At 44.1% G+C, this 25,296-nt stretch overlaps 1 long non-coding RNA gene across 3 annotated transcripts in view; it reads left to right on the top strand.

Moving 5' to 3' along the window:
• LOC135899137 (uncharacterized) overlaps nucleotides 1-25,296 on the top strand; it is a 154,379-nt gene that overhangs the window by 81,045 nt on the left and 48,038 nt on the right. For all 3 annotated transcript variants that reach the window (XR_011512741.1, XR_011512743.1, XR_011512742.1), the window contains exon 6: nucleotides 22,654-22,792. This is a non-coding gene — a long non-coding RNA (uncharacterized lncRNA). The remainder of the gene's footprint in view (nucleotides 1-22,653; nucleotides 22,793-25,296) is intronic.

The following is a 25,296-nucleotide window of genomic DNA, read 5'->3' as shown; positions in this document are numbered from 1 at the left end:
CGCATTTCTCAGATGGGCGCTCTACCATTTGAGCTGAGCGAGAGGCTTGGAGATCGCAGTGCATGGGTTAATTGACTACTCTAAGTGCAGGTGCACTGAATATCGCAAATTGGTTGTGCGGAAGCGTGCAAGGTAAGGGAACATTCATTAAAGAGTAGCCCAATGCTGGAGAGTCAAACCGTACGGATTCCTCCAATTTTACTCCACCTCGTCGGCTTCCGAACTAATTTGCCATGAGCACGTACAGTCAGTGCTTTTAGCCTGTAATAACCTACTGGCCTGAAATATAAGTGATAAAGAATCTCGAGAGGCTACTGACAGTGCAACAAAGGTTAGAACGAAAAATAGTTGAACGCTAAGTGAGAGAAAGGCGGAAGTTATGAATCTTGGTACAGGATAATTTATATTCTACGCATAGTTACGTCAGTACCATACGCAAACACGAGTCACTGAGATTTCAACTAATTTTACCAGAAAGAAGTGGAGAGGGAGGGAGCACATAAATCACAGGCAGGGAGGTTAACAAAGATGGAGCCCGGTTGGCTACCCTACACTGGGGAGAAGGGGAAAGGGGGGAGAAAGATTACGACAAGAAGAGCAAGTCCACTGTGGATATCGCCGATGTAGTCAACTTTTTCTGCTCTATATCCACAGATGGTCGCTCAATCCAGTTGCTTTCAAATATCGCAGCAGCACTTTTCTTGCCTTTGGTAGCGGCGATATGTGAGGGTACAGTACCAAGATCTTGTTCAAGTTCAACGATTTTCTATGTAACTCATTTACAGCTGTGCAGAGGTCATGTCTTTTACTTTCAAAAAGTGGGAAGAAGCACAGTAGATGTTCTATAGTCTCCTCGACACCACAGGCTGAATGGCACTATCAGCCATTCCATTCAAACCCGTATATGCATTGGTGAATGCAACGCCCAAACGTAAACTGCACAGCATTGTTTCCAGCTTTAGCGGAAGCGTAGGTAATAGCCGCAGCTGCATAGATGGGTGGATAGAATGCAACTGATGCTGGATGAATTCAGGTGTATGCCACTCCTCCAATGTCTTACGGTGCACTCAGCTTATTTAAGCGTCGGGCTGCGTCAGTACTCGACGAAGGTACAGAAGCAAGGTTTGTTCCTTCGTGTGCGTTCCTAGCAGCTTCCTCCGCGAAGTCGCTGCCGGAGATAGCGCAACGACCCGGCAGTCATTGAAACATGACGTCGTGACCTTTCGCGATCATGTGATGGTGCCTTTCTCGTATTTGCGACATGAGTTGTTCACAGGACCTGCGACGAAGAGCTGACAAAATACATTGTGGGGCCGGCTTCGAGTAGCAGCATTAGGATGGATAGTTGAGCGTGTTGGTTAAGCATGATCTGAAGTGCAGGCACGCTTCCTGTATAATATAGTGGGGTTGTTTCTGATTAAACATTGTTGGAAGTGGCGCCCTGTGTGTGTATGTGTATTCTTTCTTCGTCCACCATCGTTGTCCCGCCTTCACTTCAAATCGAGTAGTAGAGTATCGTCGATAGATTAGCCGGTTGGCTGTTAATATAATCAACGGCACCTCGGAGGGCAACAAGCTCCGAACCGGTTGATGTTGTCACATGAGAAATCTCGTATCTGATGCTTATTTGATCGTGAAGGTATAACTACTGCGCCGGTGCAGCTGGTCTGAGTGGAAGAGCCATCCGTATATATGTATGGACTCGGTCAAAGTGAAAAGTGTGCAAACAATCCAGAGCTGCTTGCTTCAAGGCCAAGGTAGGTAGATCAGTGTTCTTTCTTATCGCTGGAACGGAAAGGCGCACTTGAAGTTGTTTTAAACATCGCAAAGCGGAGGGCGAACGTGCTGAGGGTGTGCAGCCCGCTGGTAGGGAGGCACAATGAATGCCGACCACGTTGGAGAATGACGCCGGTGGTCGTCGTTCTGGAAGGCAGGTATGAACGAAAGCAGTGGAGTTGAGTCGAGGAGCAAGTTGCTTAACTTGTTGACTTATTCATCGTATTAACTCGAGTATCGATGGAAGGAAGCCCCGTCGTATGCATGATGAAATCAGGGCATTTTCAGACGTGGGATGATTTCGGCTGAAGCAAGTCACGGCTTCTCGAAGTCACTGGGGAGAGAGAAAGAAAACAAATTTATTGTTTAAAAGGAAATTCTTGGAATGGACGGAGGCCCTTTAGTCCAGGGCCCCTCTGGCCTGGGCCACCCGCTTGACCTGTTTTATGGAGGGCTGTTGTCCCGCCAAGTTTGAGCTCGCCAAGTTAGCCGTGCCTCCCGTTGCCCCGTTGTGTGGCATGTTTTATCAGACGGGTGTGGTTCACAATCGCATGAAATGTCTTGTAGTGTTGGTCGCCGCACCATGGGAAGTCGGGCCTGTTGCGAGTGGGGAACATGGTGTTTTGTAATTCCTGATGGGCCGCTTCCTCTCGAGTGAGTTGTCGGTGAGGGGTATACGGTGTTTTTTTTGTACGCTGATAAGCGAATGTCTCTCCGGCATTCGTAGGATAAGGGTTATTAGGGTGGCTTCCAGGGACTGTCCCAGTCGAGTCTGCCCGATTAATAATCCCTCGGCCTAGCGAATCGGCCTGTTCATTCACTTCGATGCCTGTGTGGCCTGGGCATCATACGATCCGGTGACGATTGGTGAATTTTGTCAGTTTTATTTTCCACTTGCCCCCGGAATGCAAATACGCTATACTATCATGATGCCAAAGCCTGTAAAGGTCCCCTCAATAGGCACTCCGAGGCCCGTTTTTCTCATGTCCTGCCTAGGCAAACTATCACCACGAGTAGTACAAATAGGACTGCAACGGAACGTAGAAGAAATAAGGTAGTTCCCAAATACCATGATAGGGATCTAAACGGGGCTATCCTGTAAATACGAGTTCCTACTGGTCAAAGAAACGGTTATATCCAACACGGCCCTTGTATAGGAAAGACTAGTGCCCACGCTAGCCAGTAGACCTCAAGCAGCAGACCTCAAGGGCGCATTTGATAACCTTTCTCACAATACAATATTGGAGGAACTTCATGGGATGCGGAGAATGTACCTAGCTATTGAGGAGTTTTCTCGCCAACTGCATCGCCACAATAGCTCTTGATGCCCCGTAGAGGAATATATAGTCTCGATTAAGCTGTTCGACATAGCTATGTGTCGTCTGCACGTCTGCATATTATGCACGTCGGCCAAAGAACGGCTATTGTTGTCAGGAATGCCAAACGCTTGTCATGAGCTAGAAACAAGCGAACAGGTGACTATTAGCAGTTCTCAGCCGCTGATGCAGCAATCACCAGCTTTTCTTGACAATATGAGCGACACACAGGGCTTTTGCATCCAGTCTTATTGACTACACCAGCCGGTGCGTTAAGGATATGCGTAAGAAATATTTCCAGCGCGCATCGCAGACGAGCTGATAGTCTGATTATGCATGGACACGCAGCGTTAATTCACGTACCACGTGCAGAAGTACGTTAAATAATTCATAAACACCTGGCTTTGCCTACAAGTTAGTTCTACCAGCACTAAAATAGGTTATCTTTATGTTTCGTGGGTTGGTTGTTTCGCTTTGATTCAATGACTCAAGATGCTTCACTCCCACAGAACAAACATTTGGGTTAAGAGAGCGGTCGTTTGCAGAGCTCTAAACAAATTTTCACCACATGACCTTCTTACAGCACCTCTTTTAGGTGCCCGTTCCTGCGTTGCGCGTCATCATCACTCCACAGCTGGCTCCGATGGCGGTCATCCTGCCAGCGTTAACATACTGCCCCTCCCACTGCGAAGGCCCATTGCCAATTGGTGCGGTGATTTTGCTCTCAAAATGTTTGCCATATTATATTGCGGAATGAAAACACGTATACAGCTCAGCTCCAATGTCACATTAGCAAGTACCATAATCGATGGACAGTTTTTTTTATTAAGCGCCAAATATAAAGCCAATGAGTGTGTTTGGATTCTGCTGCTATGTATTTGCCGGGATATCTGTCAGGAGAATGAAATACGTTCTTGGAAAAACGTCAACATTATAAGATTGCTAACAAGACAAAGGTGCCGATGAAGGTCGAGACTTGAAACGATTAACATTTCTCACTAAACAAAAGAAAAATTTTTCTGCATTCAACGTTTGGATGAAGGGGCTTTGTCTGCTTTTTGTAGTGTTGATAACGGAAATATGTCTTGTTCAACCACAAGTGATTAACAGTTGCACATTACAGCAGGCATGCTACGCGACCACATGTTTCCAGCAGTGCATGTGTCACAGCCGAGCGGCATGCCTCCAGCCTCCAGCCAGGCTTGTTTTCCGCGTATATGATCCTGAGCACAAATATTGACGCGTGTACCTATATTGAAGCCTTCACGTAGGCGGAGGCGTTGAAATCAAAATGTGCTTCTGTGATACTGAAAAAATATTTTCGTATACTTGCAACTATATTCTTTTGTGCAAGTCGGTATTGCAACAATTGTGTGTTTGTCTATTTTGTTCTTTATGCGAGGAGGTTTGGGTTAAGCCTGCACTCTGTAAGAGTTGCTTGCCAGGATGGGGGATTTATTTCAACGAAAGCAACTATAATTAAATTGTTAAGAAACTACAGAAAAGAACTGCACATAAGTGTATCGTAGTTTTGGACTTCGCGAGTTGAGAGCCTTCTGGAACTTCTTGATTTGAAGAATGGCATTTCCGTGAAAGCAACTATAATTATATTGTTAAGAAATCACAGAAAAGAACTGCACATATGTGTGTCGTCGTTTTGGACCTTGCGAATTGAGAACCTTCTGGAACGTCTTGATTTGAAGACTGGCACATTGGCCGCAGAAAGGAAAAATTTCGTTTCGTTTTTTTTTTTGCACGACTCATCGTTTGGCTCTCCCTAATAGAAAAAGCTACAGACGGACGAGCTCTGCCATTTTCTTTTTCTCCCGTTTCCATTGGTATTTGGACCAAATAATAAAATTTTCACCCATATAAGCACTAGAATATTGAAATATTGGTGAACTTGTTCTCTCGAAATACACCCTTTAGGGCGAATTGCGATATCACAAGCATCGTGATCAGAGAATTCTGATATTTGTTAGTCTGCACTCATGAGGGTCAGCAATTGGGAGTAATTTTATGTTTTCGTCTTTGATCTAAAATATGACATGACAAAAATGTGTGCGGCGAACATAATAATGAGGAAAGCACAAGAAGAACCAATATCCTGTCACTTCAGCTGACTCTGACATGTTTTCTCAGATACCATCCGATAAAATTGTGCCGTTTATTTGTAGAAGCCCCTAAAATTCCCACACATTGAACGTCGACCTCAACATGTGCCCTTGGCAAACAAAATCAACTAATGCGCTCCATTATGAAAGAGGAGGATGTTGTGGCCACGTTTTAAGCGCACAAAAGTTCATAGACGAAAACATTTCAGTTTTTTTAGATTCGACAGATCTGATTGCGCAAATTTCAATACGTCTTGCGCCTAATTCCTATCTGGCAAACCTATCATTCGCAATAGTGTCTCCAGTAGCAATGGTGTCTTTAGTTAGTAGAGTCAGTGAGACAGCGGCACAACCAAAACTTCTCGTCACATCAGCCTAGCGGTAAGAGAGTTCCCAATGTGCAATAAATGTCTTTCCAGTATCGCTGTTTTGAAAAGCGTGCCTGCAGCTTTTTGCGCTGAGTCAGTCATCAAATTATCGAACAGGTTGCAAGCACGCACATTTCGAAAGACTGCTACACGCGCCGGTGAGTCCTTCGAAAATGGGGCACTGATTTGGCGTTCAGGAATCTGCGAGAGCTCATTTAAAAAGTTGAAAAAGAGGCGAGTCGTTCAGGCTCAGGCGAAGTCCATTGGAACCGCTATATCGGCTGTATAGGAATGCGCCGGGAGGATACACCGTAATTATAGCATCGCGCGCGTTTCGGTGGAGGCGGAGTGAGTACACGTTGACCTGTCGGCAGAGTCAGCTAAACGCAGCGAGCGATACATCGCTCTCCACCCAAGAAATGCGCGGGAAATGAGTAACGCACACAGGCGAAAGACATGCATCGTCAGTAACGCCAAATGCATAGAGCCCCCGATGCGGGAAGAGCTCCTGTCATCCACTTCCATAAAGAAATAGTGTTTGGCAGACGCATTAGGCGTACACCATGGCGTCGACGTTTAATGGGGCTGTAATCCTTCTTTCTTTGTACTTGGATTGCTTAAAATTTGCCTGGCAGAATACGCACACTGCGATTTATTGGGTCGCATGGCCAGTTCTGTCTTTGCGCGAATAAAGTTCTCTCTTCATTGATCGCACTCCCTTCTTTTTTTCTTATGTATCCTTTGAAAATGCATTTCCTTTGCCTAAACTTCGGCGACTACGCCGGCTTCATTCCTTCGATTCTGCCATCGCGCTTTCAGATTACCTTTCAGGTTACCAGATGTCTGGTTATCATTGAGATTGGAACACTTAGCTGACGAGCGTGATAGTACTTCCAGAATACCTCTTTCTTTAAGAACAAGTAATCAAAAGAATTCCCCGTTTCACCCAAAATTCGCAGCATTGGCAGTGATAGCTTTGGAAATTTCAAAGACCCGCCATGCAGTCAGTAATCTCATTTGCTCTTGCATTTTGTTCCAGTTCCTGTCTCGGCAAAGCTTCGTTGTCTTTGTCCTCTGTACAACAATTCCTCAGTTTGTGGCTGCGTGGTTCTGATCGAAGCAGCGGTGCCGGAGAAAGCAACTAGCACTTGCGGGCTCCAACTTTAGAGAGAACATTATTATTATTATTATTATTATTATTATTATTATTATTATTATTATTATTATTATTATTATTATTATTATTATTATTATTATTATTATTATTATTATTATTATTAATATTATTATTATTATTATTATTATTATTATTATTATTAAACATGCAAACATACAAGCACACAAAGGAAACGGAGGTAGCAAGCTGACAACTGCCACCGAGTGGGGCACAACGCCTGCCTACTCTTTTGGGAAGAGAGAATTAAAAGAGGAGAAGAGAAGAAGATAGGAAAGAAAATAGGAACATTGTTTTGACACACCGATTAAGACACATGGAACAAGTTGCAGGTCTCCTGAATGTAACTGTGCCAAGGTAACAGTCGAATGGGCTTTACGACATCTGGGAATGTTGACGAATTACGTGTGCCAATCCATGCAGACGCACACGTCGTAAGTGACAAGAACTCTTAACGGCTGCGAATGTAAAACTTGCAACAGAAAATTTACCAACAACAATGTCGGAATTCTCAGGCGAATAGTATATATTACAATTTTTTGACAGGTACGAAGATATAAATTTGTAGACAGGGTGAGAATTGGTTGTTCTCCCGTCTGGTTGTTTTTACCTATGTCTGTCTTGTAATTGGAAGGAAATATTACGTCGCATACTAACAATATAAATATTAGGTCTCGGACTATCCGCCGCATGGAATTGGAAATCACAGCTGTGGAAGAAACTAATTTCGACATATTTCTTGACAGTGATTGCCTTTATTCTGAGTATTCCTGGATCTGTAGCAAAAGAAGAAACACACATCTTGCTGTGCTGGAGGTAACCGCCGTTCTACTTTCCGAGTGTCACTGAGCGGGGCCTGAAACACAAGTATACTCGCTGTTTGCCAACACGAATGTAAGATCAAGTGATGCATGTGCGCCGTATTTCATCGTTTCTTTTTTTTATATCAGACTTATCTTGCTCGAGCCATAAGAACTTAACACAAATCACCACTCCATACGGCTCACCTTGCGACCAAATCGAGCCGATACTTTTGACCAGATTGAGAGGATTATGCTAGCCGGAATCACCTGGCCACGCCTGGTCTTTGCAGGCACCTCGTATAGTTGATGGAGATGGAGCGTGCTATCACAGCCTTCTCTTTTGCTCTACTTTCCGGTAGCGCTGACTCCCCAGAGAATGAGCCTGGGAGGTTCGCTTAAGCTTCAAACAGGCGCTCATGGAACAAATACAAAGAAAAAAATTCCGAGAGAATTTCTGGGAGTTAGGCTGAGATTTAGAGCAGAATTTGCGCAAGTTTCGTCGCAGCGTGTGTGAAATAACGAGGGCCTGTTTTTGAAGCGCCTCCGAGAGTGCCCGTTAAGCTGGGTCCTGGGTTTCGTCAATCCATCCCAATCTTCGGTTCTACGAATCGCTTGACGTTTTTACCCCCTGCTATTTCTTCCAAGTGCTGCACCACGCAGTCCGCTTAGAGGTTAAGAGCTTTACCTATTAAAGTAAAACACGCCTCAAAAACTTATCTTTCTACATTTGAAAATTGCAATCACCTTACTCGAAGAAATTTTCTGCTGTGTGTTCTGTGTTTTTATGCTGCCCTCAGTTTTAATGTGGCATAACTATACTTTCTCGAATTTCTCTTTCATGACATAAGGTTCACAGATGGCAGATATTGTTGCATTAGGGCGCATCGACTGTTTTATTCATCGCTCCAGTGTCGCCGACGGGCACTCATTGTGTGGACTTCTGCGCACTATATTCTATGCAATGAGTGTCGCTAAATAGGCTTGTTTCATCAAGTTTCGGGAGGTGGATCATGGAATGTTGACCAGAGAAATAAAAGGGAGGACGGAAAGGCAGGAATGTTAAGCAGACTGAGTCCAGTTTGCTACATTAGACGTAGGTAGTGGAATGGGGGACTGAAATACAGAGAGTGAGAAGATATTAGCCTAAATCACACTTTCGCATGCACTAAGCTAGGTTCAGCATGTCTATAGTCCGGCACTGAATTCTGTTGCCTTCAGATACTGAAAAAGCCCTCGAATAGGTTTCTGGGTTGATGAACTGTGAGGCCGGGCCCCCAAGACCTTTGCTTCTATAAATATCATCTTGTCCAGCCTATTCAAGGCACACTAGAGAGCCTGATGTTGATTATAGAAGCGAGAATAGCGGTACAGAGGATGATTGATAGTCTCTTCACACTTTTACTAAGCGCACATCGGTGAGTGCACCATTCCAATACGATAGTTGTAAGAGTTAGTGAAGGCTACTCCTTCCCACAACCGACGCATCATTGTTGAAGCACGTCGTGAAATATTTACTGGTAATTTCAGTGATGGGAGTGATTGCCCGAGGCTGTATAATCGACGGTTAGAGGTCTGCGGTGTATGCCAGTAACGCAACGCGAAGGTACGCGAAAGATTGCGAAGCTCTCTTGCAGCATCTACTCTCGATAAAGGTATAAAGAGTGTCGGCGCTGCAGCCTGAGCACTTCGGGTAGCGTCATGGGCGAGGTAATTTCCAACGATGCCCCACTGTCCCGGCAGCAACTGAAAGATGACGTCATGTCCACGTTCAAAAGCGCAATGAAAATTTTGTTGATTTGCCACACCAGCCCTATAGCGGTCGTAATTACCGCGTCGTAAAGCTCGCAAGCTTTGGAGGGCTGCTTTCGAATCAGAAAGTATTGCGCATTTGCTAGGCGGTTATTTTTCAATGTATTCCGCAGCACCATGAAGAGCGGCGAGTTGAGAACCTGTAGATGTTGTGAGGTAAGTCTTAAACTTGATGACGACCATTGAGATGGTGTAACAATGGCGCCCGTCGAACTTTACTATACAGAACCGTCCATCTAGACATGGTTTCGGTTATCGTACGAACAATGCAAAAGTTCCAATGTGATTTGCTTGAGAGCCGCGATGGTGGGGCTGCGATGGCTCTTCGCAATTCTTAAAACAGCTAAGTACACAGGATGCTTTTTCCAAACACCTCAGAGTGGTCGGTCTCTTGTCGTGGGCGAGTATCTCAATGACCAAGAGTGTTTGTTAGCCACAACTCATCTGGGTAACACTCTCTTGTGCCTTTTCTCAGGAAAGCGAGCGAGATGGTGGTCAGGAACTCTGGGTATATGGCGAGTATGCGCCCGGAGTGTGTCGCCAGTTATAGAAGTCGTTATTTCGTGGTCTCTCGTGGTGGCAGTTGTTGCTGCGGTTGAAGTACATCGAGGTAGCTCCAGACATGTTCTGAAGGCTTGACCTTGAATGCTTTGTAGGGCAAGCATGTTAGTTTTGTTAGCATTGAACATTACTAGTCTGCTGTATCGCAAGTATCCTAGGAAGAGTGCCCGGTGAATATGATGTGTAGATGCTACGGAATTGGCCTCACGTTTTACCGGCAACCTTAGTATATGTGCGATAGATCTAGATAAGCCTCTTCTTTAAGCATGAAGGGCTGGGGCTCCATGAAAGGTCTTCGTCAATAATAAGGTCGAGGAATTGGTGAGATTTGGCGTATGAAACTGTGCGGTGGTCAATATAAATGGGTTATCAGGCCATGGGCGTGTGGGTAAAAACGACGGAGGCACATTTATAGGTCGAAATGCTGAGGCATTGAGCAAGTAGATACCACAATATCAGGGTCACAGCTCTTTGGAGCCATGCACGCACCTAGGGACGTGTAACTTCCGAGGCCCACATGCATGTCGTTAGCATATATCTAAAGGTTGACTGTATGTGGTAGAATATCGGCAAGTCCAATGATTGCAAGGTTGAAGAAAGTGGAGCTAAGAACCCTGCCCTACGGGATGTCATGGCAAGTGTAATAGTCAGCGGATCGGTAATCCGCACTTTACACAAAGAATGATCTTTTGAGTAGATAGCTCCGAATCCACCGAAATATTTCTCCAACAATTCGATTATCTTTAGTACATCAAAAATGGCTTCATGCGTTACATTATCACAGGCGCCTTTCAGATCGAGGAAAAGTATAACCAATATTTGTTTGAGGTGTTTTATTTGCTGCGCAGATGTCACGACGTTGATGAAGTTGTCAACAGAGGAGCGGGTTCTTCTGAAGCCAGCCATAACCTCGCGGTATATGTTGTGGGACTCAAGATACCACTCGAGGTGTGTGAGAATCATTCTTTTCATGGCCTTCCCAACGCAGCTGGACAGTGGAGTGGGTCGGTAGGATGCTAGATCAAGTGGTGACTTTCCAGGCTTTAGGAGTGGTATCAAGTGGCTGCACTTCCACCGTTCAGGAACGACGCCATCATTAAGTGACTGGTTGTAACATTCCAGAAGTCGAACTCGGCCATCTTCACTTAGGTGGCATAAAAAAGCGTAGATAATGCCTTCTGGTCCTGGCGACGATGACGAGAGCAGCGTGCAGTTCCTCAAGTGAGAAAGACAGGTTCAATTCCCGGAAGCGTGTCGGATGAACCTGGCCCAGAATTTCGGCATTGACAGTTACTACCACAACGCGCAAACTTCCCACAGAAATATTCGGCTATATGAACGTCCTAACGGTCTTGATGGAAGGCTAGGGCGCGGAATGGATGCCGTTGTTGTGGAGAAGAGCCAAGACTGTACACGGTTCCTCATGGGATAGACAGTGCCTTGCGAGGGTCAAGTGATTCGCAGAACGTTTTTCACCGTTGTTCCTCCAGCTGGCTCATACGACGTTGGATTTTATTTTGCATACGTCGAGCGTCTCTAAGGTCATGAATTGACTTGCTGTACCTGTAGTGCCTCTAGGCCCTTCTACGAGTCGTTCAAAGTAGATCAAGTTTCATGTCGAAATCCGTACGTCTTGTTGTTGATGCAAAAGCTACTTAGACGCTTCCAGCACACATGTAATGAGGTCCCCAATGATGCAGGCGAAACCTTCTTTGCATGCTTCTTCCACCTTTGGCTTGTGCGTTGACAACCATAGTTGTGAGGATGTAGAAAAAGAGGAGCTGCCAAACCCCGTTGTTCTAAAGCAGGTGGAGGTATGGTCACTGTCATGAGTCTCGATGTCAGAGAACCATCGAAAATTTAGAACAAGATGCCGGGACACAAAAGTCAAATCGAAGTAACTGCTATAAGTTAAGCCATGCAAGTGCGTTCGACTGCTATTGTTCCTAATGCTGATTTCGTGATCGCAAGCAAATTCCACAAGTTTTCAGCCCCTGTAATATATTCTAGTACTTCCCGAAACCAAATAATGAGCAATAAGGCCACCAGATATAATGCAGGGTCCAGCAGTCGCCGTCAGGATGTCTTCTAGTCAGTCGCCATCTGACCGACTAGATGGAGAGATGTAAGCGCCGGTACGGCTGAAGGCCACCTTATCCTTAGTAATTCGGAGACACATGTATTGGTTCCTATTAAGAGGTAGCACCGAATAGGGAATGTAATTTACTTAGCTGCGGATACAAACAATTACTTTGCTGGACTCTCCGCACCTGATGCCATAAAGGCTTCGTACCTAGATAGCCTTAACGCTTTTAACACGTTTGGTTCACATATTACCACTATAAGAAATCAGTTTATAAAACATATTGGCGAAAGCAGGAGATCCATGATTTGAATCATCTGGCCTTCCACTGAAAAATCGTAGCTCTACGCACTTCATCGCGAAGTGAAGGCAGTGGAAGATCCATTGTGCCTCCGCAAGGTTTACGAGCACTGGGCTCAGGGCATCCAACAAGTGCACTGCGCTTCGAGCTGTTGGCATATTGGAATCACCCACATCGTATTTATTAAAGACTTGAGGATGGTCACAATTCTGCGGTCATGCTCTGTCAGCTCATCAGGGTTATGTGTGGAGCCTTGTGAAGCTAATCCTTGTTGTAGTTTATGCACAGGGCTTATCCTTGGCGATGGGGGCCATACTTCATCCACGGCTGCCTTTTCAGCTGCTCAACTATTAATACAAAGTTTGGATACATATTGCGGCGTAGGGGGAGCGAATTCAACAGCAAGAGGCATTGCGGAATGTGTATTCTGTGCTCGGAGAGAAGAATCCCTTGATGAGCGTCTGCGACGAGAGCAATGTCACCAGATGTCAGCAGCTGTTTCACGATGAATCGAATGCTCCCTCACCATTTTCGAGATGGAGTGTTCCCACTTAAGTTTCGGACATTATGTTTATTATTTGTCTTAGGGCCCGTGACAGTTTGGACACTTCTAAGTTTTAGCCTGGCAGTTATCGGTAGAATATTGTGCTTCACAACGGGAACAGGTCTTAGACTTTCCACTGGCGCGCTCCTGTGACCAAATTTCTGGCATTTTCTGCACTTAAGTGGCTTCGAAACAAAGGACCGGACAGGATGTCCGAAATGACTTACCTTGACATGACACAGAAGGAAGCCACCTTTAAAGATAATTTTTACACATCGTAAATTTCCGAGACGGGCCACCTGGAGTATTTGTTGAGCAGTTCATAGCAATAAAATGATATAGAGAAGGTCCGTGTTTCTGCGTTCGCACCCATAATAATGGAGATCATACCCATAATCACAAAGTACATGTGATGTACAAGCTCAGCCGATATTAATAGAAACGCTTTATTGGTATTAAATTCAAAACTGTACTCTCTACAAATTTTTGGTGGGAAGAAATGAGGCCGATATAAGAGCCAGTCAAGATATGCCAGAATGAGAGACTGAGTAATTGTACTTTATCCCTAAATTTATGGTGCTATGAGCTCTGGAATACTAATAAAGTTCTTGCTACAACTTAGGTCTTCTCGATTCGGGATAAGCCATGGCAAGTGGTGTCACAAAGAAGTCGCATGTCCATACTGTTCTGCTTTCTACGCTCTGTTCTGGCACTGGTGAGGATATGAAAAGCCTTTTGGACAGTGGCGAACTCTCATTGGCTGGTCAATGGCAAAGTTTCCCATTCGTTTCTGTACCGTTTCCATCGTGCAGTGTTGCTACACTCCAGTCTTCAAACGCTCCAATCAAAGAGGCGCTAGCGGTGCCCTAATAAAGGCACGAAATGTTATTACCTACAAGAATCACTTCTAAAAAACTATTCCCTTCCTTTTGTCACTTATTTTCCTACATCGGCTGCTGCCCACTTCTTCTTGAGCAACTGTGTCCATTTATTGTGCAGATTAGCATATCTGCCATATTTCGTTATTCCCTGTTGCTTTTATATATTTTAGCATATTGCACAAAATCATTGATTGATTGATTGATTGATTGATTGATTGATTGATTGATTGATTGATTGATTGATTGATTGATTGATTGATTGATTGATTGATTGATTGATTGTGGTTAGGTGCCTCAGATTAACATGGAGTAGGCAAACGATGCCCTGGCCTCACTGTTGTTTCTCCGCAAACTTTCAATTGGTTTCTCGTATCCTTGTAAAAGATCAGGAATCTCGAAGCAATCTTGGATGATCTATGCAAACCATTTGTCAACGCATCAAATTAGTTTTAGTGGTGCGTTTGAACATATTTTGTTGTTTTCGAGGTTCGATGAAAATGAAACTTCTGCACAACTCACGCAGTAATTCACAACAAAAAGTCTTCAAATATCTTCTTTTTGTTGTCGTTGTCGTTAATAGACTCGAGAGGATGATAATGAAGAATTTCCAAGAATGCGCTTTCGAAATCATCAATGTACTGTCAGTGAAAATGTTATTACTGTTATTAAATGCTAGATTTACTAGAAATAAACGGTCCTTATTCGTCAAGTGTAAGGAACCAAACTAAACAGAAAGGACAGCATCTTAACAGGACAAAAGTAAAGAATTGTGAAAACATTTTATTTTTACGCAGCATTGACAATATTCTGCATCAATTACGCTCTCTTTTTATCCCACTATCCCTTCCTCTGTGTACGGTAGTCAACCGGTACTACCTCTGGTTAACCTCTCTGGTTCTAGGTTCTCTCTCTCTCTCTTCAGTGCCAACAGTGTTTAACACGTCATCGAAAAAAGGGATGTTGCTTTTTTGTGGCTTTTGCAAGACAGAATCTAGTCGCATTTGCATTTTCCACTGGCATCTCATTTGTTCCTCAGGAAAAGGCCGTCCGTCAATTATTTTTCTGCAAAGCACGTTTACGTTTTCAAGAGAATCTTGAAATTGGGGAAGCAGTGTCACAGGTAAAGTACAGGCGCTAAACGTCAAATAAGCACTTCACTGGCAGTTTTAAATTTCGTAGAAGCTGTTAAACTAAATTTCTGAATTTTTACGAAAACGTGCTAGGTTTTTTTTTTTCTAGGCAGCGCTCGTAATGTGGCAATCACGTTGCTGCAATCACACGTAAGTGTACTTGATTAGGACATGTAAACAAAGAAAGGCTGTGCTAGACCACGGAGCAAGAAACATTTAGGAGTGGAAACTCTGCTGTTTGCGGCGACCAGAAAAGGTCACAAGCCCGAGGAGCCATTATCATAGTGGCGGCGCCTGGTGGCCTGGAAAGAAATTACCGCCATTTGCGGTGGTTGCCAGGGCAACCGGTCGAGCGTGGTGCTCCCGTTCAGCCACGCGCGCCTGACTTCTATTGAGGGTACGGAGGTAGTGGCCGGAGGGCGCGCCGGAGCCGCCTGTCCGGGCGCTGCATTTTTTTTTCGCTACGGCTTCTACGACGCGCCGCATGGCACCGTCACTGCATACTACCCCGTCGGCGAATACAACTGTGACCTTATCTGGCCACCCGCGGTCGCTCGCGTTGACGGGAGTTTCACCTCCTAAATGTCTTCCTCCGTATGCTAGACTGAGACATAGAAATTTTGCTAACCCCAAGAATGGGAGTTTAGCATAGGAGCTTATCAGCCGCATTCTTCTTCTCCCGAAGAGAGCATCGAAAGTAAAGTTTTAACTAACCTCCTGCTGAACGTGATGTAATGTATTCTGCATAGCCACTGATATTGGGAAGAGCTCTGCTTCGGGAACAAATTGCACTCAGAAGGTTTGTGCATAAAAGCCGCACAATTGTGCCCCATAGCAATGTGGAAACACAGAAGTAGTTGGATTGCGCGGACCGATTGCGGGTCTTCCGTCAAGTGCAACAAAACAAGCAATTTAGCCATGACTTCCCGACAGTGTTTCTCTCACTATGTGGTGGCGTCACGGCGGTAACAATGACGTTGCATTTTGGTGAAACAACATGGCTGTATTAATGATTAGTTCGGAGCTAATCACGTCAGAGAACCTAGAATAAGAAAAAAATAGCGGTTATTGATGAGTAAAGATATATGAATGACAACAATAAAATTCGCACGTAGCTCTCACACTAACTTCCTCCTCGCACTGAGGCTGCCAGCAACGCTTCAACTTCTAAATGGTTAGAACGGCGAATAGAGCACTTTAGACGAGAATGGAATGGAAAACTTTATTGGTTCTTTAAGATATTAGCAAGTTGAGGACGTCTTCATTCTTGAAAACTTTGGGTCCTCGTCAGCCTTGGGTGGGCCCCTAGTCCAGGGCACCACTGAGTCTCTTCACTGCGGCGACAGCAACCAATAGCCGAGGTGACAGGAGCGATGCAGTAGCTTACGGCAGAACTTCTTTTCAGGATGCTGCGTGAACAAATGTATTCAGAAATAAATTTTTCCATAGACCTGGTGAAATTCTCACCACGTGCATACAATAGGATCTAGTGTCCTGGGCGGGCCGAAGCAACGCGCAGTGTTGCATTATAGCGAACATTTTTGTCTCTCTAAACATCTGTGTTTGGCACGGGTGATTTTCGGAAAGGACGTGGATGGAGCGGTGAGTGCCAAGAGCAAGCTGCTGTCCAATACAGAAGCCGGGCGCGTTCGTAGTCGACTGAAGGACAGCAGTTAATTGTTGTCTGGAGGACAGTATTATAAGCAAACATGACGAAAGGAAGTATGGTATCGCAGTTCCTGTGACCGGACCGAATATACGTGGATATAATATCTTAAAATGAAAGCACTCAATAGGACCATTGTTTTTCCGATAGTTCGCTGCGTGATCTGGTCTTATGCTAGGCCAGTGCTCTTTACCATTTGCAGGCCACCATCGCTAATAATACGGTGAGCGACACAATTGGTTGAAATTTTTTTCTTATGAACAATTATAGCGTAAGGGTTTTTGTGAATATACGTGCAGATGCGTAGAAATGTAACATCGCACTATCGCATATTTCCACCTGCACTGGCCTTCAAAATTTTCTGTTCCGTTTCATTTTGTAAGTATAGCGCTTTTCATATTCGTCATCATCGTCATCGCTATTATCATCATTGTAAGCATCTTTAGCCTATTTCTATATTCACTAAAAGACCCAGGCCTCTCCCAGCGATCTCTAAACACCCCTGTCTTGAGCTAGCTGATTCCACCTTCAGCCATCAAATTTCGTAATTTAATCTCCCCACAATACATAATACAATAGATTAATAATAATAATAATAATAATAATAATAATAATAATAATAATAATAATAATAATAATAATAATAATAATAATAATAATAATAATAATAATAATTCCAATACAAAAAGACTGATCTGGCGGAGGTACACTTCCGAAGCTTCAGAAGACCCTAACACAAGTCACCTATCTCATTAGACGCATAACTACACAAAGAAGATGACATAAAGAGCAACAAACCTCTCAAATACGAATAATCTAAGCCTTCCTCACCAGCCGGATCACGTACGGTACCCCGTAGCTACTCCTCAAGAACGCTGAAATTGAAAAGCTCAATATCTTCATCAGAAAAGCAATCCAGAGCGCACTAGGAATTCTCAGTGTGACCTCAACCACGACACTCGTCAAACCTGGCTTTCATAGCACCTAGGAAGAAATGAGTCAACCGCACAGGGCCAGCCAGCTAGTACGGCAAAGTACCTAGGTAGAAGATCATACGCAATTAGCGTGACCAACAACCAGGGTAATGAGCTAGTCGATGCCAGCATACCATTCAGAAACGGCGGAGGATGTATACATCATTCTCGGCATCGCCGCATGCAAGGACTCAGCAAATATCTTGAACGACTCGAAACCCACGTGTAAAAACCTACAGAAAGGCCTTATCTCTGCCTCAGCAGTGAATAAACGCAAAAGTTGGGCTAGTTGGTGTATATGCATTTGCTGTGGCATAGTTACTAGCGCTAGCAAGAATAACGGGAAAGAAAGATGGCACAGGACAGAGCAGTGAAGATTCTAGAAGAAATAGCAAGACGCCAACAACTTCCCTAGATCTCATGGACCCTATAGGCCAAGAAAACTTGACGGCAAACAACGTAGCACATGCTGTAGCCCGAGGGCATGGATTTACCTCTGTGGCCTTGCCTTTTCGATCCAGACATGAGCCCTATTAGAGCTCCCTGGCAGTGCACCCAGACAAATTTTGTTTTGCTTTTTTTTTTCATCGTAAGATTCCCTTAGCTGGTGTACTCGTAGTCTCCTTTGTTTCGTATTGAAATAGTGTTTCATACATTGTAGCCACCCATTGTGCGAGTGAAGCTGTTGTGTTTCCTTTTTTATCCTGGCTAAAGAAACACAGTTTCGTTAATCAGTTTACGGAAGAGAACTTCGCAATTACCTAATTTGCCGGCGTTTCGGCCGAGCCTATGCAGCAATGTTGCCTGTTTTCGCGCTTGGAATTGAGGCCGAAAGTAATAAATATGCACATTGACAAACAATAGCCAAACAATTAGGAGGGGGTAGCGAGGTGTTTAAAGGTGGAATTGTGCCCATTTTCCCAGACGCGTGGACGCAAGGGAAAATGCGCTATTGTGTTTCTGTATAAGCAGCAGTGGTACAGGGACGAGGGACACAAAACTGCGGCATCTGTATTGCGAAGAAACGAGGAAAGTAAAACGGCGTGTGCACATGCAGCGGCTGATTGCGTCTTCGGCAATTGTGTTACAGCTGCAACGAAAGTAGATTAAGAGCCCAGAAAGGCACCACCGCCAACGCTGCACTTGTTGTAAGCCTTCTCAGTTTGTTCTGGTGAAAATTAAAAAAAAGACTCAAATTACCAGCTTTGAGTGGTAACCCCGAAAAATGACAAAGAACGGTAGGAAACTTGCGCAAGTAATACTAAAAACAGTACCTTTGAGCAGGGTTGCTAGTGTAAGCTGCTGCTTTCCACGCTCCCAATGAGGATGCTTTCGTAGCAGTGTGGCAATTTGTCCTTCCTTCTTCGAGGTTTTGCTTTTGGAAAGAAGTTCGCGCCCGATTAGGTTCGCGGTAGTCGAGAAATTAAATGGACATCTCTGTAGCTCACGTACTGAAACCTCCCAAGGCTTGTGCAGACGATGCATTAACGGCGTTGTTGGGGCGTCAGTACACAACACCTGGCGCGTTTACAGAAGAAAATAAAATGACAGAAAGAAACGGCAAAAGCACGGTGCCATATTTTTCTTTTTTCTTCGTTACCATTGTTATGCTTTATTTGCCCCGTATCTTCAGTCTCCATTACGGCTACATAAGCGCACTTGGTTTTCAGTTTGTGACCACGTAAATATTATTGCGTACATTATTTTTGGTAAAATGTGAATAAATAGAAATATTTAGTAGTGGGTGTTCAGTGACACGTACGTGAGGGATTACATTACCAATGCAGCATTAGGCAAATGAACGACATAGCTATGCCAGGCAGCATGCGGATAGTTTGTTTCAACAAAGGCAGACTGCTGTTGTTATGTTACATTGAGAAATTGGAAGCTCGCTTATGTTGCTAAACATTCTTGTGTCAATAACCAGATAGTTCATATGGGAAACATGTTTCTTAAGATCATCATTGTCTCTTACGGATTAGGCGTGTATTAAGGGGCATATGAGCTACAAAAGTCAGAGCACGCAGAATAATTTCCTTCTCGTTCTATAACAGAGAATGGACTTGCGCGAAGACACACAAAACGAATTAAAAAGAAACATCATTGTGAACAGGACGCCTATAAGAAACGACGCCTATTGAAGGTTTTACGACCACGCTAACACCTGCAGTACGCTGTTTGTTGCGCATCAAACATATAGAAGGAAGTCTCATAAATTTCAGCAACCCTGAACACCACTCATTATACGTGAAGCTCTCTCTTGTCTTGAAGATAAATTGCAACGGCATGAGTCCCGATGAGAGCAAAATAAAAACGCCGCTGATTAAACGCAGCCGTATGAGGTCATCACGCGTGCGCGCGACTTTCACTTCCCGGTCAGGAATCCCGCAGAGCCGACGCTGTATCCCGACAGAGAGAAACTGCTCTTGGCATCTCGCAGCGTGGTCTGGATTTTCCACTCACGCTGTTACTCACTCACATTTTTCATGCGGGCAAGGGGCGGACCACAGACATCACTCTCTTATTTTTGTTCTTGATGCATTTCCTGCAAGTGAGGGGCGAACGGAGTTAGTAGTCCGCAGTTCTTTTCGTATATTTTGCTATCAGGGCAGCCCAAACTTTCGAACTTCCCATCTTCGAAAAGTATGGCAGTGAAAACTTTTAGAATACACTCAACGACAAACGAAAAACGGAAGTGTAGTTGGCTCGACATCCTTCCCTGAGCAGGCACCGCATACCGCAAAACGGTATTACAAAACCCCAAACCCGAATAAATCAGTATGAAGGGATTACCTGGAACGAAGAGTTCAGAGGAGTTATTTTATTGACATTTAGTTGTCATACTTTTTTTTCGAGCATGTGTGAGATAACGCGCGGAAGCGTTCGAGGAGCGCATCAGAAGCCTATCAACAAGAGACCCGATGGAGTCGCCATTCTTAGGGACAATGAGAAACTGTTCGATGCATAGGCAAGATTTACGGCCATCTAACCGTCGTTTTCTCTATAAGAAAATATTCCTTATGTGCTTCTTTTCAGATAACCAATACGTATGTAACAAATGTAGCACAAAACGCCGTGTACTTTTCTTATAGGCGTGTTTGGTCACGTCATACGCACACGCACAACAGGGATATCGCAAGCAGATAAATGAATAAATAAATGAGGCATCAATTGAAGAATGTCAAGCGGTAAACCGATTTACGCTTGTAAAACTTTTTGCAGTGCCCCAAGTGAACTTGTTTGTTTCAAGCCCTAATAGAGACATATATCCCACTGTAGCACAGTGCCAGAATTAACACCAGTGACACTGCTCATACCACCATTGCAAATATTTGATCTTGAAGTTAGCATTTCATTTAGGTACGTCCCTTCATAGTCCATGGTGCTGAGTACTAGCAAGTTGAGATGAGAACAAAGGCAGAGACGGACCTTTCATCTGACAGATAATGTAGAGCGCATAGATGTATGCCGGCTGGTATGCAACTATGCCAAGAAGTATGTTCCAGTGAGAAACACGAAGATTAATCCAATATACTCGCCCTTGCTCTTTATCGTGCAGGTGCCTTATATATATATATATATATATATATATATATATATATATATATATATATATATATATATATATATATATTGCGCGTGTCTTCTTGTTGCCTCAGCGATCCCGCTGCATTGTAAAAAGTGGTGCAGAAAACTATTCTTGTAGTCATGGGCCAACAGAGGCACAGTATCGCGAGGGGAGTGGAAAGATAAGATGGCGCTACTTGTCTTTCTATCTTATTTTTTATTAGAAACGCTGTTTTTACGTATGCGAAAGGACGGAGCAAACTAAGTATCGATTCATTGCGCTATGCGGTCTATTCACTCTGCATTACAGGTGTCCGTTAAAGCCAAAACTGCATGTGAAAAAAAATTTTCTCCAGCGGTTGGTCGAACAGGCATTCTTCACACGGTTGCTTCCCTAGCAATAGTTATATTGGCAGTTTCGAAGCTATTATTAGAAACTCAATATCTGTCTCATAAATATATTTGGGCTAACACTGCCATGGTTCCTTATAGGTTCCTTTTTGTGTGATAAAAGGTGAATATGGGATGACGTCCCTAAAGAATCTGAATCGCAACTTATTCGCGAAGCGTATTGCCCTTTTATCCTAGAAGCCTGTCGGCTGATAATATGCGTTACAATCAAGGTTCATTTTTTTATTATGTACTCGGCTACGAATAGGAAGGTGCCTTATACATTTTTCCGAGGAAGAATAAATGGGCAAGGAGATATAAGACACCTCGAACGATGCGAAGGAATGGGAAGCAAAAAAAGGCACTCAGAACAACCACAAAAGAAAGCGTGGCGTCAAAGAGCTGAGATTATTCGGATGGCAGCTTTTCTTCGCTGCAGTAAATCTAGGCCATTTGCCGACGATCTCTACAATGTGCCCATTGGGTGTGGCCGCTAAAGAAAGAACGGAACACAATCTTCCAGATCGGCCTGGGAAGGCCAACGTCGCACCATCAAGGGCAACCTTGTGGTCCCAACGGGACGGGAAAAAAGAAAGCAAAAGGAAGATGAAAGGAATTGGCGCATTGTCCCTGCTCTTCTACTGCATCGAAAGTCTGACGTGAATCTGTCCGCAGAGATTCACGGGAATGAAAGCAATGACTTGCCTTCGTATAGAAGAGGACCGTCGGCGTATCCGAGCTGCTATGTGGCAAGCTGCAGTCGGAGTGCTTGGGAAGAATATCTGGAGAATCTAGATGGTTCATGATTATCGTAGGAAATTACCGCGCTATTGCAAAGAAAGAAACACCAATACAGAGCACACAGAAAGAGTAAGCCCAGATGGAAGCAATTAATAGTTATGATGGACACGTGACTTTCTATCACAATTCTACCCCCTATTTTAGGAAAGAATTTCCGGAAGCAACAAAACAATATCGCTGTTCACTTTTCAATATAGCCTTCCAAGGTAGCTGCGTCAGATTGTGACCAATAGTGGTGTATTCATTTCAATTCTGTATAGTTGTCGTCTGCGCTTACGTGGTATTTTTGTGTCTTTTTGCGTAGTGTCCATTTCTTTTTCACTAGTAGCGTATCTAAAGTGTTTGTCGCTTTGTACAATTTGATCCCACTCCTCTTCTTCTTTTTAATGCTATAGCCTTACACGTGGACTTCCCCCACTTTGGAAGAATCACGTTCCTCTGACGAAAAAGTGTGAGCCCATCCTGAAGGGACAGACACAGCGGCTCAAACTGCTAGTTATCACGAGCGAAGAATGCGAGAACAAAAAACTCCAGGTAGGTTCAGCATATGCAAGTGCGTCAAAGTACTCCTGCCATCGCATATTTGTAAGAGATACGACATATAAAAACGTCGTTTTGATAAATGATAGTGGGACAATCCCGTTTCAGCTCTCGTGATGTCACAGTCACATTTTAAGTATATTATTGCCACTTTGGTTGCGTTAGTATACTTTAATAAATGACCTCCAACAGCCCAGAAGCGAGAAAGCCAGCTGGAAAGCGAAATTTTGTTGCGACTTCTTTGATGAAGTGCTTGGTTACCAGCTTATCGGAAACAGTATGGTCGTCCGGTGCTTTGGGGAAACTCGATATATACATGCCATATGAAGCGCAAAATGCCAACACTGCAACAAGATTTTTACATATAATCTTAAAGTATGCGATAGCTCTGTGTGTTCACTGAGTTCGTTCACTGAGTATGTTAAATATGTTTCACACCATAGGCATTAGGGACATTGGAATGCAGGTTTGCGGCATCACCGCCACGCCGCGTAGCGTTGCGCGCGTTCCTGAATAGAACCAACAAACTCAGCTTATTTTTCTCCTTTCGGTCGCCCCACATTGACTTCGTTCGTCTACCTCGCACAGTCTCGCGAACAGTTTCGACGTATGCCGCTTCTGCAACGAGCTGAAAGTGGTGCCTTTAAATATTGTAATTTAATACCGCATTCTTTATGGAAATCAACTTTTTCCGCGTAAAATTATTCCGAATTTATACATTTTACAGTAACATCACTTGCCAAGTTTGGACGCGCTATCATCCACGATAAATTGTACCAGTATCGTTGTGTTTACGACACGGCGCCTATTTTCTTTTAGTATAGATTAGCATGAATAGGTCAGGATATATTGGCACCAACAGGTGGTGCCGGCCGCATGGATTACATGGAAATGCATTCCGCAATATGACAAAGGCAAAAAAGACATCTTGAAATGACGCAATATATATGCGGCAAACACGTTACAAGTGCCACACGAATACACAAACTGTCACGTTAGAAGAAAAGTGCGCCCAGTACTGCTTATGCGTAAAGTGTTATTTTCACCAGGCGAAATTCGCTTGCATTTCTTATCCTAGTATTTCATCGCAATGTCAGTGAATTCTAATATCTCTATCTCCTGCGGATGAGTTATTCGCGGGAGACTACACTTTTTCCACAGAAACCTCGCCAGTTTGCGCTTCGTTGACACTATAGGGAAGCTGCTTTTTCATTTCAGGTCCGTGGTTCTTTTTCCGTATTATTGTCTCGCGACACTCGATTGTGTTCAATGCCGCGTATATGAATGCTCCTTTTACTCCTTACGTTGTAATTATTTTTTTTCTTTCGGTTTTACGATTGGGACAAAGAATGTATCGCATTTTAAAGAATCGTCTGTAGCGTTTTCAAGCTTCATGTCAAAGTCATTTCAACTAAAGCACAGTTCGTGTCAAAGTACGAGGTTTCATACTGCTGGTTTAAAGTCCCATAATTTCTCCAGTGTCTCTGGATCCCGACGAAATTCAAAGGGTTCAATGCGGCTCTACCGTCGCCAACATTTAAAACTTGTCTTTGCTAGAGGAGGGAAAGTATTCGCCGCATGCGGCTCCCACTCCTATGCATATACTTCGAACTTTTGCAGGTAGTCCAGAAAGATATAGCATCCGTGGCTACAATTCCTTGAGAGTGGCCAGGAACGGAGTCAATGGCTGCCCGGGAAGTGGGGCGATGACATGGCCTCTGAGACGGCCGCGCAATACCATACTGCGTCACGAGCATGTCTCTCGCTGCTTACGTCTTCGTTTTTGGCGGTGTCGAAAGCAAAAAGCGCGTAGCCACGAAATCTAGCCGCCATGGTGCTGCGCCCTATAGTTGACTCTCTCATCTTCTCACGTGGACGACATTGTTAAAATGCAGATTGCGATACATTTGTAACAAAACGTTGGTGATTCAACGCTGCTGTCGCGACCTCATTCAGATGGAACCTGCGTGTATGCGTCTGCTAGTCACCAGACACTTGATGTACATTCTTACGCTGATGCGCGCTGTAAGCCTTGCAGAATGCTAACCGCTACAGTAAAACGATAACGTGGAATGAAGAAAAGGCGCAGTAGGGGCGGCGGGGTGAGCTTTGTTGTCATGCAGGTGGTTTAAGAGGAATATATGTGGCCGTAACTGCACTCGTGCCAACTCTGTAAAGCTGCCTTTTAGCGTCGGCTGCCGGTAAACGTTGTCCTTACGAGGACTTACTGCACATGTGGGACTTTGACGCTTGAAACAATTTACAAAGGATCTCTTCATATCGGACTGGAAAGTGCTTCCTTAATTTGCAGAACTTTATTTTCTTTGATCAAGGCATTCATGGGTACTTTTTCGTGCTTTCTCACAAGCCTTTTATTTTTTTTTTCTATTGGATCTGCTAAGATATTTCATTACTCTTCGAAAAGTCTCGAGTATTTGTTTTTTATTTTCTTTGTTTTCCTTTTACCGATGATAAACTTGCTCCCCTACAGGTCGAAT

This window comes from Dermacentor albipictus, chromosome 3, assembly GCF_038994185.2.
Source record: "Dermacentor albipictus isolate Rhodes 1998 colony chromosome 3, USDA_Dalb.pri_finalv2, whole genome shotgun sequence".
NCBI classification, from domain to species: Eukaryota; Metazoa; Arthropoda; class Arachnida; order Ixodida; family Ixodidae; genus Dermacentor; species Dermacentor albipictus.
Note: the sequence above shows the minus strand (reverse complement) of the source record. Positions and strands in the feature narration are given on the sequence as shown.